Source organism: Phoca vitulina, unplaced genomic scaffold (genome assembly GCF_004348235.1).
Source record: "Phoca vitulina isolate PV1807 unplaced genomic scaffold, GSC_HSeal_1.0 scaffold50, whole genome shotgun sequence".
Taxonomy (NCBI): Eukaryota; Metazoa; Chordata; class Mammalia; order Carnivora; family Phocidae; genus Phoca; species Phoca vitulina.
In genome coordinates this window covers 869,800-885,786 of record NW_022589753.1, presented here as the reverse complement: position 1 = coordinate 885,786, position 15,987 = coordinate 869,800, and the positions used below count along the sequence as shown (strand labels likewise).

General features: G+C 65.3%; 1 long non-coding RNA gene across 1 annotated transcript in view; it reads left to right on the top strand.

Annotated features, from left to right (window-relative positions):
• The first annotated feature begins 7,267 nt into the window (after positions 1-7,267).
• Positions 7,268-15,987, top strand: part of LOC116621705 — a 16,288-nt gene continuing 7,568 nt past the window's right edge. The window contains exons 1-2 of the long non-coding RNA XR_004297439.1: positions 7,268-7,676; positions 7,900-8,270. This is a non-coding gene — a long non-coding RNA (uncharacterized LOC116621705). The remainder of the gene's footprint in view (positions 7,677-7,899; positions 8,271-15,987) is intronic.

Below are 15,987 nucleotides of genomic sequence, written 5' to 3'. Positions count from 1 at the left end.
CCCCCATCCGCTGTCCTGCTCTGAGCCTACAGACCACCTGTCCAGGCCCTATGCCCTCCCTGCCCACCTGCTTCCTCCACCTCGGCCTTCCCCTGGCCACAGTTTCCCAGGTGCTACCAACTCCCTGCCCTCCCTTGACCCTCAGGCGAGGGGCAGTCACTGCTCTGAGTTCCCCAGGAATCGGCCCTGCACATCTGGGCCTGCAGGGCAGGGCCACCCAGCGTCAAGGTGGTCCAGCACAGACGAGGAGGAAGATGCCAACAGGCAAACACACCCACAGTGTCACATGGAACCTTGGGATCAAGAGGAAAGCCTGAGGGAGACTGGGGGGCTGCTCTGGGCAGGGGCCAGGTGGAGGGTCCAGATAGATGAGGATGGGGGGAGACCAGACAGGGAGGTGGGGGCCGTCATCAGGGCCTGGGGGCCAACTGGACACTCGGGGTGGAGGAAAGAAGCCAGAGAGAACCGTGTTTCCCTGTGGACTGGACTGCCAGCAGGTGGGGGCTCCGGTGTCCAGGCAAGGGGGAGGGGTCCCGGCCCAGGGGTGGCAGAGGCAGGGCTGGCTGGGGGACCGTGCCACAGGCAGGCCCAGTGATGGCTGAGGGTTGGGATTGCGGGGGGATGTGTCCCAGCCAGTGCTGTGGGGACAGGTGACCCAGGCCACCAGGGAGAAGAGGGCAGGAGGCCTGGGGCCCAACCAGGCCTTGGGGTGGGGGTGCCAGAAATCAGTGGAGGGCCCCAGAGGGTCCTAAGTACCCTCCCTATCCTGCGGATGAGGCTGCCAGAACAGGGCAGGGCCTCCCCGAGGTCCAGAATTGCCAGAAGCCCCGTAAACAGGACACCATTGCACTCGAGGTGGGGGTGAAGTTTTCCAGCCCTGGGGGTACTTCCCAGGGGTTTAGAAACTTGCCCCTTGCCAGGGTCCCCTGAGTTCCCACCCCCCAGATTATGGGGTGCGAGGCTGACATGTGGGAGGGGGTGTGCTTCTGCCCCCATCACCTGTGAGGGTCTTCTTCATGAAGCACTGGATGTTGTCAGGTGAGCCCCGGGCCAGTGGGTGCCCTGTGTTCTGCATGTGGCAGAACAGGGCAGAGGTGTGGGCGCCTTCTGGGGGTCCTGACTCCCCCTCCTGCCCTTAGGGTTCCATCAGGGAAGAGTCAGGTCCAGCCAGCCTTCCCACAGGTGGCCTGACTGAGGGGAAGAAAGCCACCATGTGCCTGGACCCCAGAGGCCTCGCGGGGGGTGGGGACCGATGGCAGCACCCCCTCGGTCCTACTGTCCCGAAGCTGCCAGGCCTCTGCTGTTCCGGATCCCAGGACCACCCCTTTGGCCCATCTTCGGACATGTCCTTTCTCCTGGCCCCTGGCCCGGTCCTGGTGGAAAGGAGACCCTGGCAGGTGAGGCAGGACCCTTCGAAATGGGAGAAGGCGGGGCTCTGAACAAAGCTTCCCGGGGACCCTCTGACTTCAGAAGTGTGCATCTGCATTAAAATGTTACCTTTACAAATGAAACATCTATTCTCCCAGAATTCTCTCCCGGCCGAGGGGGCAGGGGCTGCTATTGTCCCCATTTCTCAGATGAGGACACTGAGGCTCGGGTGGGTCGGAAGCCCTTGATGAGGAGGGAACGAGTGGGACCTGCCCAGGCCTGTCCGCTTCCAGGACCCACCCCTGCACCAGGAGGCCAGGCCCAGCCCGAGTCTGGACACCAGCAAAGGTGACCAAGATCGGCCGCCAAACTCCAGGGGCCGGGGCAGCCCCGAAGGAAGGTTTCTAGAGGGTGAGGGGCGGGCAGGGTCCGCGCAGGTCACCTCAGATAGGAGCGCCCAGGACAGCACACCAGCCAGTGTGGTCTCTTGTTCTCGACGTCGTGGGAACCTTCCACTTTCAGGAACGATTTACAAGAACATATTTTTGCAGCGACAAGAAAGCAAGTTTAGCATGGCCTCGTTCTCTGGGCACCGGCAGTAACCTGAACCAATTATTTTCATTAATATTGGCCTCGGCCCAGCAGCAGGACCAGCCGTGGGGGCCTCTGCAGGCAGAAACCAGGGAGGCCCTGTTCTCCCCTGGCCTGGGTCCCCGGTGGGGTTCTGGGCACGCCGTGTGTCCCAGGTCACCTCTTGGAGGAGGGCAGAGGGCGTGGGGCTGAGAGCTGGTGTGGGGCCCCCCCAGGCCTTGTCCACGATGGACAGTCCAGCCAGCCCTGCCTAACCACCCCCACCATCAGTGCAGAGGATACAGCTCCCCTCCCCCAAGTCTTCCTCCCACTGTGATCTGTTTTCAGGGACTTGGGGATCCTGCAAATTCCTCTCTGCCATGAGCAGTGGCCCAGAAGCTCATCCTGGTGTGGGGCCCGGGGCAGGGTGGGCGGCTCCTGGGGGCAGAACCTGAGGTGGCGAGTGGGGCGACCATACAATTGTTTGCCTTTAGAGTGAGAGGAAATGATCGTCCAGGTCAGCCCCTGAAGACAGGACGCAGGTGGGTGGCCTCCACCCTCTTCGAGGTGAAGCCAAGGTGTCCGAGTCAGGAGACGCCAGGGGCAGGGAGGGCGCACCGGCCCCCAGGGCTGCACGGCCAGGCCCAGCCCTGACCCACTGCCCCACATGGTGCATGCGGCTGAATCAGCTGTTGCCCTCCCCGGAGAAAGGGCCATGGTCCGGCGGGGAGGTAGGAGGACCACAGGGACAGACCCACCATGGGGGTGCGGTCCCCGTCACTGCGTCCCCGGTGGTGAGTCCCTGGCCCTCGTGCACAGCCCTCCAGCATGAGACCCTGGGATCTCCCAGGGAAGACACTCTGCGTCCCACGGCAAGGCTCCATGCTGAGGGGGCTTCCACAGCGGGACAGCAGCCCGCAGACTGCGGACCAGGGCCATAGCAGTTTTGAGACGGCATGTCCTACGTGAAGCCTATTGCCAGGACAGGGAGAAGAGACACCGAGGCAGAGTCCTGATGCTTCAGCTCTGATTAAACCAAACCGTGGACACTCGGGCCATGGGAGGGGCCGCCGGGGACATGGGGTTGCCACGCCCCCGCCAGGGCCCAGCACCTGCAGGCGTCGGCCTGTGTCCCTCCTCCAGCTGAGGAAGGAGGCCCCTCGCCGCACATCAGGCATGCTGGGCTCTGGCTGCCTCCCTCCCCTCTTGTACAGAGGCCATGACTCTTCCACCCGGGGAGGGTCCCGAGAGAGACCCGCTTCTGTCCCGGGCACCCGAGCCCCCACAAGCCCCCACGTGACTGCGTGCGGCTCTCAGCTCCCACGGGAGGAGCCGCTGACTGAAGGCACAACATGGGAGGCACAGCGAGGCGGTGCAGCTGGGCCCCCGCCCCTCAGCCCTAGGCTCCCTCATCCTCCTCCCGACCTCCCTACCTGGAAGACGGATGGGCGTGGGGGCCTGGCTCTCAGGGTTTGGGCACCGCTTCGCGATCATTACCGGGGGCAGGATGGGAAGCGGAGCTGGGAGTCTCGGGTGCTCCCTCCCCGCAGTGACCCTGGGGTCAGCCCTGAGCTTCTGCAGAGCTGCCTTCCCAATCTGGGGCCCTCGGAGATGGAGATGGGGTGCCCAGCCCCATTCACCTCCCTCCTGCAGGAAAAACCCCCAAGTGCTCGGAGACACTCTCCCCTGGGGGCCCGGCCACTGCTGTCACACGGGGCTTGGAAGGACCCAGCAAGCCGCGGGGGCTCCTTCTGAAGCTCTCCTCACCCACCCCCACCCCCACCCTGTGGTCTTCCACAGGGAATGCCTCCACCTTTCTTTCCACGCAATCTGAGTATCAGCCTTGTCTCCCCCTCCCTTGGCCACTGGAGGGGGAGCCCCGGGAGAGTCTCTCGCGCTGCCCTGGCCGGCAGGAAAACCTGCCATGAACTCAGTCCTTGTAGGGAAGGCCCACTGGCCAGAGGCAGAGGCTCCTGGAGGTGAGTGACGTGGGAGAGTTTGGAAAGGGGCATCTTACGAGGGTGTGGGCAGGGGCACGAGGGACTCCTGGCATTGAGGCTGTTCCCCTGCCCAGGCCAGAGAAGCATGAGGGAGCAGGCCCCTGGGAGGAGGTGCCACCGTCCATCAAGGACAGGGCACCCACAAGGAGGGCACAGGGGAAACACCCACCCACTCAGCCTCCGCCGTCAGATTGGCTCGTGCCTCCCACGGCCAAGGGCACCTGGAAGCCAGAGGCGCAGGGCCCACGGATGCAGCCGCCGAGGGCAGACAACTGCCCACGGGAGGGCAAACAGCAGAGCTCAGCGCTCCTTCACGCCTTTGTTAGAAGTAGTATCTAAGACACCCTCCGAAAGAAGGTACAGTGATCGAGAAGGCTCGAGACGCCCGGTGGCCACAGCACACGTCCAGGGCCCTCCTCGCCTCTGCCCCCGCCCAGCGGCCACTCAGCCCCCTGCGGACTCCCAGGAGGGCCCCGGCTTAGTGTCCACCTGCCTGTGCCCTCCAGCCTGTCAGCACTGTGTCCACGCCAGGCACACCTCCCCCCAGGCAGGCCCTGGGTGGGAAACAGCAGAATCTCTGAAGTCACAAACTAGGACACGAAACCCGAGGCTGACTCAAGCCTTCTGTGCAGAAGCAGTCAGGGCCCCCCAGCACGGCGCATGGAGGCCCCTCGGCACAGATGCCCACCCGTGTTCCTCCTGGTCTCTCTCTCATCCACTTTTCTTCTTAAGGACTGTACTTCAGAAGAGCTTTATGCTTGCACCGGTAGGAAATGACTGCCACGTGCCCTAAGGAAGCACGAACCACGATGGACAGACACCAGGAAAGCCGAGGCCTCACTGGACGCCTCGGAGATCGACGGCTCCCATGGGACACAGGCCAGCCAGCACCGAGGGCCCTTGTGCACACACCCGGCCCGAGGTGGGCAATCCCCCAACCTGGGCCAAGCCTGGGCCCCTTCGAGCGTGCCCCCTGTCCCCCGCCCACCACTGGGCAGGCCCCTGTCCACTGGCCCCACAGTCCTCCCCACACTTCCTGTCTCCTCCCTGAATGGCCAGGCACGTGGCCCCGGCTCCCTGTCTGTCCCTCCCTGGACCCCACAAAGCTCCCATACCCCATGTAATGGGCGGGGGGCTCTCGTGCCCCTTCCCAGGGTCTGCACTGGCCAGATAGGATGGCTGACTTTCCTGGGGTCCACTGTCCTGCTCAGTCCCAGGGACCAGGGTTTGTCAGTACCTCCAGCCCCCTCCCCAGGCCTGGGTCCCACACGCAGGGGGCTTTCTCCTGGGGGCAAGGACATTCCAGACATTTCTCCCCACAGGGGACACTTCCTGTCACATTTGATTTACAGGGCAGGAGGCATCGCTGCCCCTAAGAGCAGACAAGTGTAAGAAGGCCCTGGGGCCCCTCCAAGGACCCCACGTTCCCACCAGAATCACTCATGAGAAGCAAGTGGCTGGCCTCCAGGACGAAGGTGTGGATTAGGGAGGAAGAAGGAGCCAGAGACTCTCAGAGGTGGAGAGGGTTCCAGGGCCAGAGAGGGAAGGAGAAAGGGGTGGCCGGGGGAGAGCCAAGGAAGGAGAGACCGGCGGAGGGCAGAGCTGTAGGACAGGAGAGCACCGGGACACCGGGACGCAGACATGGACAAAGGGCCGGGCCAGCAGGAAGCCATGCTGTCCCTTCCCATGACCAGATCTGGCCCCGTCAGCCCAGCCAAGGAGGTTCCTGCTGCTCCCAAGCTGTTTGCCAGGATCCCCAACCTTCCAGGATCCAGGTGTGGGCGGCTCAGGCTCTGGGGCCCCTGTGGTGGGACACCCTCATGGGGGTCCCCGAGGATGGAGGAAGAAGGGGGCAGCACTGGGGGCCTCGGAGCAGGGCAGGCGCAGGGCAGGCGCAGTGCAGGCCACATCCCGGGCTGAACCCATTCTGCTTCATGCTGGGGGAGGGGGCCTTGCTGGGGGGGGCAGTGCAGAAGGGCCCGAGGAAGTGGGGGGCTGTCTGAGGGCCAGGCGCCCCTGCTCCCCACTCAGAGGTCGGGTTGGCCACCAGGGGGAAGCTGTCTCTCCTCACCGGCTGCCCCACAGGGTGGGTGGCCACAGGCAAGGATGAGGAACAAAGCAGAGCCCCTGCCCCTGAGCGGGCTTGGGGGACAAAGGGCCCCCCAACCTGGGGCCAGGCTGGCCTCATCCCTCCTGAGAACACATAGCCAGCTGCGGTGTCACTGCCCCTAGCTCTGCAAGACCCGGGTCCCAGAAGGAATGTCCTTTCCAGGGTGTCCTTGTCCACGGGGTCCCGCATGCCGGGCTGGGCCCCACAGCCAAGGGTCTCTGACTGCTCAAGGCTGGTGAGTCGGGCTCTGCAGGCCCTCCAAGAATCCCGGGGAGACCAGACCCCAGACACCTGTTCCAGGCCTCTTGAGTGCTTTCCGGAGGACAGCAGTGGGGGCAAGCCGTCACCCCTCCCTGCCCAGGGGTCATCTGCAGACACCAAGACCCTAGGTGAGGCCAGTGGGGGCCAGCCTGGGCTCCCTCCCACAACACACCCTCTGGGAGGCAGTGGGGGACGGCTCCAAAGCCAGGACCCAGCCCTGCGGGGTGGGGAGGCTAGCCCGGGGGCAGGGGCTGGAGGGGCTGGTGGGGAAGGCAACTGGCCTTGCTTCTGCTTCCTAGCTGGGTGGCCACAGAGCTGCCTGGAGCCTCAGGGAGGTCCAGCGGGGGCGCCTGCGGAACAAAAGGCCTGTTCCCGCCACTGGCCAGGCATTCAGCCTCCACTCACAGCGGCCTGGGACCAGTGCGCTGGTGTGGGGGTGCTCTGCCTGGCCCAACCCAGGTGCGGCACTTACCTGGTCCCCGCAGCAACCACGGGCTGCCAGTGCCCAGTGCCCAGTGCCCAGTCCTTCAGGGGTCAGGGTGGAGCCGCTCTGGGCTGTTGGGCCCTCTGTCCGGCTCTCCCGGTGGGGCTGGGCGGGGCCAGGGAGGAGGGAGCAGGGAAGGGGCTGTGGCCTCATCTCCATGTGGGGCCCTGGCCCCTGAGCAGTCCACCCCATTGTGTGCCTGGCCTGGCTCACAATCACAGCCTTTGTGGTGGCCTCTCCCACCCAGGGGAACTCAAGCATGGTGGGGGTCCTGGCCCCCCACCAGCTTCAAAGGGCAAGTTCCTCCTCCTCATGTGGGCCAGTCCAGACCTAAGCCAGGGGACAGGTGACTGGCCCCAGGCAGGGACTGAGCCTGAGCTTGGGGGCAGGTTTTGCTGTGTTGAACCCCCACCTCCTAGTCCTACAGAGTGAGGCAGACAGGCAAAGCACGCTGAGCACATGGGGGTGGAAAAGGCCCCAGAATGAGCGGCCAGCAGAGGGTCCCAGCCGGGCCGGGTGGGGGCCCTCTTCCCCGGGGCCCCTGCTCTGCGTCTGCGAGCCTCAGTCTGGCTGTGGGAGGAAGGGGGAGGAGGACCTGGGTGCATCCCTCAGGGAAAATTACTGGTCAGGGGAGTTACTGGTGCCTGGTGGAGGGGATCTGGGCCTCATGGCAGGGGCAGGTCGTGGGTGGGGGCCTCCCAAGGCAGAGTCGGAAGCTGTGGACCATTCTGTGGCTATAGGGGACCCAGAGCAGGGAATGGGCTTGGAGTCCCTTGCAAACTGTCCCCTCCTCCCTCGGGCTGGAAGCCTCAGCCTCCCCTCCCCAGGCTTCAGCTAAGGCAAGCGCCACTGGCCTCCCGCTCTCCCCCACCCCCTGCGGGCGGTAAGACCCCAGTCCCCCTCCTCCCCAACCTGGGAATGGGGGCAAAGGTCAAGCGGCCCAGAGCCAGCTGTTCCCAGATGTGGCCATGGCCCCACCCCTTTCTAGAGGCGCGATGAGCCCCCGAGGGGCGGGGGCGGGTGACGAGGCAGCCGAGCTGCGAGGGCGGGGGTTCTTCACCGGTTTCTGTGGGTTTGTTTAATCCCACGCCATTCGCCATTCGCAGGCTTTCGCGGAAGGCGGAGGGGAGAGAAGGGGGAGGGGGTCTCGGCCCACGTCCCGCCCCCAAGAAGACACCTGACCTGTCTCCAAGTTGCCGGCCCGTGGCGAGAGGGGCCTTTGTGCGCACATGGAGGCAGCTGCCTGGAACCCGGAGCCCTGAGCCGCCCCGGCTGCGTCGCCTCCCTGCGTCCTTCACTCCCAGCCGGGGAGCTCGCAAATAAATCCACAAACACAAAATCTTGTGTGCCGGGGAGAAACTGCGGCGTGGGCAGAACGGAGAGCGGTGCAGGGTGCGGCGAACCTGGGGCACGGAGAGGCTGGGCCCGCGCCCGCGGAGCCAACGGAAGCACAAACCCGCGCCGGGGCCTGGCAGCAGTAAGTTGACTTGTGAAACCTTCGGAGGCTCCAGGCCCATCAAGAAGGTCCCCGCCAGACGGGGGGAAGAAGGGCGGGCAGGGTGGAGGCTGGAGGCGGGCTCCCTTTCCCACCCAGCACCTACTGGTCAGCTCCACCCCCACACCCAGGGAGGCCCTTCCTCCCGGAGGGCCAGGGTGATGGGTCGCTGGTTACTGGGAACGGAAGGGCCGAGCCTCTGTGCTCAGGACTCTGACATGTAAAAATGGCAAGAGGAGATGCCTGCCGGCTGTGCAAAAACCTGGTCTGATCCAAGAGAAGGAGAGCAACACCCCCACATCTGCCCTGCCCGCAGGGAGGAGGCAGAGTGGCGGTGTGGGGCTCGGCCAGGGACAGGAGCCGGTGGGCGAGGGGCAGTGACTCTCCCGGGGCCCAGGGGGAGCCACCCCGTAGAAGAGGGATCCGAAGGAGGATCTGGGTCTGTAAACCTGAGGAGCACCCCCCTTAGAATGTAAACAAGCTTCAGGGAGCTCAAAGCCAGAGCGGGCCTGGGCCCTTCCAGGAAGCCAAGGGTGGAGGGTGGCCGTCTGCCCTCGCCCCCTGCCTGGACCCTGACCTCTCGTGGGAGAGACAAGGCGGCAGGAGGTGAGACTGGGTCGGGGTTCGGTTTCAACACCATGGACAGCGGACCCCCTGCAGCCGCAGTAGGGCAAGGATGGGCGTCCTCACCATGCTGATACAGTCCCTGTGCTTCAAGTACCAGCTGCCCAGTGTCCCCTGCTCTCCACCCCGCCAGTGAGAGTCCAGCTGCGTCCGGCTGTGGCTGCGAGCCCCACAGGCTCGGGGTGCCTTCCTGAGTGTTGGGCTGGGGGTAGCTGAGGGTTCCATTTCCGCGTGGATGGGTGTGTTGGGAGGGAACATTAGCTGTGTCTCATGCCACAGAGAAGGGCCATCCTGACCCCGCAGAGGACGAGGAACTGCGGCTCCGAGGGTCAGGCTGGAGCCGCACCAAAGGGGGAGGGGAGTCCTGCTGGGTTGAGGAGGGGGTGGGGGCTGGGGGCAGAGCGCCCTCGAGTCCAAACCCTTCCCAGTGGGCTCTCAGTGGCCCCCTCAGTGCCAGAGAGGGCCCAGAAGGAAGGAGGCAGGACAGTGCCCCTCAGGTGGGAGGTCAGTGGGCTCTGCAGGTGGTGCGGGGCCGCCTTGGCTGGAGGGAAGGAGAGGGGAGGAGAGGCCTGCTGGCCGGGTCTGGGCCCGCGACTCCCTCAGCGTCTGCACAAGAACAAAGGCCCGTGGGGGAGGCCTGAGTGGTGCGGCTCAGGGAGGCACGGGTCCTTGGCCCCAGAGGAACGACCAGGTGCGGCCCTCCGAAGGGCCCCAAGCAGAGGGCAGGCTGCGAGGTGTTGCGTGTGACCCCACGGTCCCCATTCCCGACACAGCGAGTGAGGATGGGCGGGGGGCTCTCTGTCTCCCTCCTCCACGTGAACACTCTGGAGGGCCGCACAAGTGCCTGCACCCTGTGCTCTCTCCGCAAATGCCTTCCCGGCCCGTGGAGGCTGGAGGGGGCCCCTGCGGAAGGACGGTTTGTGAGCTGAGGGTGGGGGGAGTGTGTCATGGGGAACGGTAGAGGAGCCCAGCCTGCGGGGAAAGCCTGAGGGCGGAGGTGTGTGTGCGGGGGCGGCTCGGGTGTGGGCCGGCGAGGCCGGCTGCGGGCTGTCAGTGGGCGCCCGGAGGCTGCGGCTGCAGGAGGAGCGCTCGAGTGCGGGCGGCGGGGGAGGCGTTTCCGTGGGCAAACGTGTGGCCGCAGGGCGCCGGGCACGGTCGAGGGCGCCCGAGGGCGGCGTCCGGGTGAGCGGAGGAGCGCGCGGGGCGGGACGCGGGGAGTGTGCGCGGGAGGCACCGGGCGCGCAGTGCGTGTGTGCGCGTGTGCGCGGCGCGCGCGCCCCGCAGTTCTCAAGGACACCTCGGGGAGGCGGCGGCGGAGCCGGTGTCCGGGTGACGTCACCGCGCGCCCCAGTATAATCGCCCGGTGCCCGAGCCGAGCGCGGATACGCGCGGAGGCAACTGCGGCGGCGGCGGGCGCCGGTTCTGTCGCCCCCGGGCCCGCCTGGCCGAGCAGGAACTGGGCGCCCACCGCGCTGACCCCGCGGACGCTCGGCTCCCAGCGGGCCCGCGGCGCTCGTGGACTTGCCCGGCTCTCTTCGCCGCGTCCACACGCCCTCCTGCGCCCGGGGCAGCGGCGTGCGGGGCCGGCGGGAGCCGAGGAGGAGGCGGGAACGGGCGGCGCTGGGAGTGGAGGCGGCGGCGGCCGAGGAGCGGCAGGCGGCGGCAGCTCCCGCCCGGGACGGGTAACTGCGCTGGGGGCCGGCCGGGGCGGGCCTGGCCAGCGGCCTCTCCGGGTCTCCCGTTTCTCCACCAACGGCTCGAGCGCCTTCTCCCCGCCCCGGCGCGTGGGGAGGACGAGTTGGCTGGGTTGAAAAAGACACTGGTGTTCATCTCTGAGCATCGAGATTCTTTCTTTGAACCGCATTCGTTGCGCGCTCGTGGGTCCGGCCGGGGAGGGCACACAGCAGGGGGAGAACAGCTGCAGAGAATCTGGCGCTGCCCAGTCGGAGCGGGCTCTGCACCTCTCGGCGGCCCGCGGGAGGCGGCGGGGCGCGCACACGCTCGCTCACCACCTCGGCTCCTGCTCCTCGCCGAGAGTCCATGGGGCTCCAGGCTTCGGGGTCGCCCTCAAGGGGCTCGCTTGGGGCCCCCTCCCTGCTGCGGAAGGGAGAGAAGAGTGGGCTCCTCAGAGTTGGGGGCGGATCCGGGCTGGAGTCCGAGGAAGCACCGTCGGCCTGGCGCAGCGCCCCCGCCCCGCCCGCCCCGCGCCGAAGACGCTGGAGCGTTCGCGGCCTTGGGGCGAGGACCCCACGCGAGCCAGAGCCGCGGCCCCGACCCCGGCCCGGCCGCCCGCCGCTGCCTGAGGGCCCCTCTGCGTGTTCACAGCGGACCTTGATTTAATGTCTATACAATTAAGGCACGCGGTGAATGCCAAGAGAGGCGCCTCCGCCGCTCCTTTCTCATGGAAATGGCCCGCTAGCCCGGCCAGCGCGGCGCCCCTCCCGAGGGAGGAAGGCGAGCCCGGCCCCCGGCGGCCCCTCGCGCCGCGGACAAATCCGGCGAACAATGCGCCCGCCCAGAGGGCGGCCCAGCTGCCGGGCCCGGGGACCAGGCCGCGGGACACAAAGGGGCCCGCTTGCCTCGGGCGTCGCAGGGCGGTGGGGGTGACCGAGGGGAAGCCTGCGGTCCGGACGGAACTGCGGCCACCCGGCCTCGGCCCCCGGCCACGTGCGTCCGCAGCACGGGGCCCCGAAAGGCCCGCAGCGGGCAGCGGGGTGTCCGAGGAAGAGCCGAGGCCGGGAGACAAAGAGAGGGTCCGCAGGGAGCGGCGGAGTGGGGGGTGGGGGCCGGCGGGGCGGGGGGGTGGTGCGCCGTGTGCCAGGAATCGGCTGTCGGGGGCTGGGGGGGCTCGGTTTGGGGAGGTCGGGCCACCACGCGAGCGGGTCGGGCGCTGTCCGCGGTGCTGGCGGTGGGCCGGCCCCACGGGACAGGAGCGCCACGGGCGCGGGGCCAACTGTGTCCTGAAGGCCACTCGCCCCAACTGCGGGCCCTCTGGGCAGTTGCCATGGCAACGGGGGAGGGGGTGGGGTGGGGTCTGAGGTCACTGCAAAGTCTGTCCTTCCTCAGTCCGCTCAGCCGCGGGGTGGGGGGCCCTCACTGAGCTCCAGGAGGTGACTCCAAAAGGGATGGGGGAGGGGGAGGACGAATGTACACCTGCGTCCAGGCTCCAAACCGGGACAGGTGTGTGCACCCGGCCGCATCCCTCCCGAAACCTCGCTCTGGACTATGCGGGACTCGGGCACGTGAGGCTCCGCAGCGAGGGGGAGGATGGCAAGTCCCTCCCCCAACCATCTGCAGCCGCAGTGACACCCACTCAGGTTTGCTGCAGGCATTTTTTTCCCCTGTCCTCAGGAGCCAGCGCCACCTGCTGGTGCCCTGGCAAGCGATCTGTGGGGGCTCCTCCTGCCTCCCTTCACCCACCAGGCTCCCCAATCCCTGCCGGCACCTCGGGTCACTCAGCTGCCTCTGCCTCGGAGCAGACGGGCCCTCAGCCACAGTCAGTGCAGGGCGCCCCACCGGCGCCCCTTCCCCTCCGCAAGTCCCCAGCCCTGCCTTTGCAGCTGTGCAGGCTTTCCCCTTAAAGTCTGGGCAGGGGCTTTGGTCTCCCCAAATTTTCCCTAGGCAGGGACCCGAAACCAGCACAAGAGGGACGACTTAGGTTTCAGGGTGTGGCCCCTCACCCCCCACCCCTCCCCTGGCTGCAGAGCGGGACGCCTGCCTCCCTAGCTCTTCCGCTGCTCAGACATCCAACCTGTCCCCGAGATGCACGCTTCAGGCATAAGAAGTCAGGGGACCCCATCCTCCCATCTCCACCCAAGTCAGGGTCCCTTCAGAGGCCAAGGACAGAGTCCTCTAATCTCCTGCCCCCACCCCCCACCCCCGGAGAACAGGGAGGCACCAAGGTGGCTTCAGCCTGACCCTCATGCGGCAGAGCTGACCCCACAGCACTGATCCTGGGCTTGGTGGCCCCTTCTCCTTCCTTCTCCTGAAGAGGGTTCAGATAGCACCCCCAAAGCCACGTCTAATCTGGAGGGGACCCAGGGTCACTCCAGGACAGCACTGAAGGGACTGGGGGTGCAGCCCTGGGTCTGGGTGTCCCCGCTGGGCATGGAAGGAGCATAGCCCTTGTCCAGTCTGAGCTTTCTCTTGAGCTGCTCAGAACGTTCCTGGATAGGCAGAGTGGACATCCCTTCCCAGGGAGGGTGGCCCCTGCGTCCCCTGGCTCTCTGGACCAAAGATGAGGCCGAGCTTTGTGCTTCCCACCGCTCGTCCTGGGGACTTGGCTCCTGACCAGAGTAGACCTTCGAGCTGTTAGCCAGACGGGGTAGAGGAGGACACCTAGAGCTGAGGTTCGGCCCTAGCACTTCCCCTGGGGTTGGTCAGTCTCTGTTGCGGGTCCCCCAGGAAGAAGCTGGGGAGCTCTGTCCTTCTAGAACCTTCCTGCATAGGAGTCACAGAGCACCTGCACCCCAGCCCCCTGGATGGGTCCAAGGTCTGCAGGGGTCTCAGGGCCTCCAATGAGCAGGCCTCGCCAGGACTGGGCTCAGCTGAATGACTGCTGCATTGCAGGAGGGCCGTGTGCCCAGGCCAGAGCCTAGACTCCGAGGGCTGAGCCCAAAGCCTGCACTCCGCACCCAGCTCAGCACTGTCTGTGCTCAGCCCCCCTCCTCACACAGGGGCTCACATATACCCACACACAGACCACTGATCCCACTCCAGAGGAAGAGTTGGACCCCCTGACTAGTACTAAATGCCCCCACGTGCCCGGCCCACAGGATACCCCCTATGGAGGTGCTGGGGAGTCACCCTAGGGGACAGCAAGCTTGGATGAATGCTCACAACACCCAGAGATCAGGCTCAGGGCTCTCCAGCAGGGGGCCACCCCCAGTGTGGGACGGGTGAGGAGGACATGAGCAGATGTCAAGGGACCCCCCCCATTTGGCCTGCCAAGGCTCTAGCCCTGCAGAGAGGACTTCTCCACTGTGAATAAAACCTAATAAACTGTCAAGGCTGGTGCTGCCCATCCACAGCCCCCTCCCAAACTCATCCAGGTGTCCCCTCTGGATTTCCCAGCACCAGCCCACTCATGATGTAGCCGAAGACGGAGGCACTGCAGGGCCAGAGTGGCCACTTCCCCCACACTTGGGTCCCCTTGGCCCTGCTCTGGCCTCACCCCCCCACCCCAGGCCCCAGGCAGGCCTCTGGTTGGGGCAGATTGGGAGCTGCGCTCTCTGGGCTGTTTGCCCCTAAGCCTGGACACTGGTAGTGGATGATCCCATAGAGTGCAGACCCTCAGCAGCCCTGCCTTCACCTCTAGGCTCCCAGTAGCTGGGTGGGGCAGGGTGCAGGGTAGCAATGTCTGGGGGGAGCTAAGAGTCTGGAAATAAGGGTGAAGTGTTGCTTCCCCTCAGTGGGGACTTGCACAGACCACCCTGGCTCCCCTGTGGGGAGTCAGCAGCAGCCAAGACAAGAATGGCCACAGAGATGGACACGCACCTGCCCTTCCCAGGTCGACACTCTACCTCTGCCAGCCGGGTTGGTCCCCAAACCCTCACCACCCAGGGAGCTTGCAGCAGGAAGGCAGGGGTGGAAATCACCCCTGTGTTGGGCAATAGGCACTGGAAATGATTCAAAAGAGGCCCATCTACAAGCCATTCCTACAGATGCTCTGATGGTGGTGGGGCCAGCTAAACGCTGAGGGCTGCCAGCCCTCTTCCCCAAGCCAGAGGCAAGGAACTGAACAAGAGGAAAAGGACAGCCCCTTCAGACAACAAGGCTCTGCTCACAGGGATGCCGAGCCCCATCTCAGGAGCTCAGCCATATTCAGCAGGTCCTTTCTGGCTGCCCCGAGATACCTGTGGGTCCCTGCAGCCTCTCCCTTCCCCACTCCCCAGTCTGGGGCCCCCACGGCCTCCAGGCAGGGCTGGACTTCAGAGTCACCACTGGTGGGGAACTCCACATTCCAGCCTGGCCAGGAGTGTACGCCAGGAGCTCCAGACACTTGGGAGGGTACCTGAGCTGTCCTCCAGACCCTTCTATTGAGAACCCCCATGCTGGGACCAACACCTGTGCACAGCCCCAGAGAAGTCTGGCCCTGTGGATAGAGTCTGCACACCACAGCAATGGATGACCAAGAACAGGCTTGGGACACTCACAGCTCTGGGCTGTGCCCTGTCATGGCTCAAAAAGTCCAGAGTCATCACTCCTCAGCAGGCACCGTCTCTGCAGTCCGCCCCACACACCCAGCTCAGGTAGAATCTCCAAGTACAGATGGACAGCACAGAACCCTCCATTCTGGCACCTGCGGAGACCTGGATCTGTCACTGGACCCTCCTGCAAGGGCCAGTGCACATGACATGAGGGCACCCTGCAGGATTCTCTACCTGGACGGGGGGCCCAGAGGGACCCCAGGCACTGCATGGACAGCAGAGGCCAGCCCGAAAGGCCATCTTCATGAGTCTGACAGCTGGGAGACTGCCCCTTGCCACAGCACCTCAGACCAGGGGAGGAGGGACACCCAGGCCCACAGAAGGGGAGGCCTCTCTACACCCAGATGTTCTTCATTCATTCAACCAACAAATATTTTTGAGCCTCTCATGGGGATCAGGCCACAGGTGGCAAGCCTGGGCAAACCTGCAGAACGTGGGACCCTGATGGGCAGAGGGTAACATGGGTTCCTGCTCTCCTCCCAGGAACCCGGCTGGAATGGAGCATGAGCTTGATGACAGGAGACAGGAAGGTGGACCCCCCACGGCTATCAGACATGAGCAGTCTCAGGCCTCACCCAAATATTTCACCTCCCTGTGCCTCTGTTTCCTCATCTGTGGCCGAAGAGTGAGCTCAGATGTGGTCACTCAGTAAATGTAAGCAGTTATCATCACCACCACCATCATCATCAACCACCACCATCATCATCATCACCATCATCATCACCATCACAACCACCATCATCATCACCACCACCATTGTCATCATCATCATCACCATCACCATCACCACCATTGTCCTCATCACCATGATCATCATCACCACCATCATCACCATCATCATCACCATCATCACCACCATCACCATC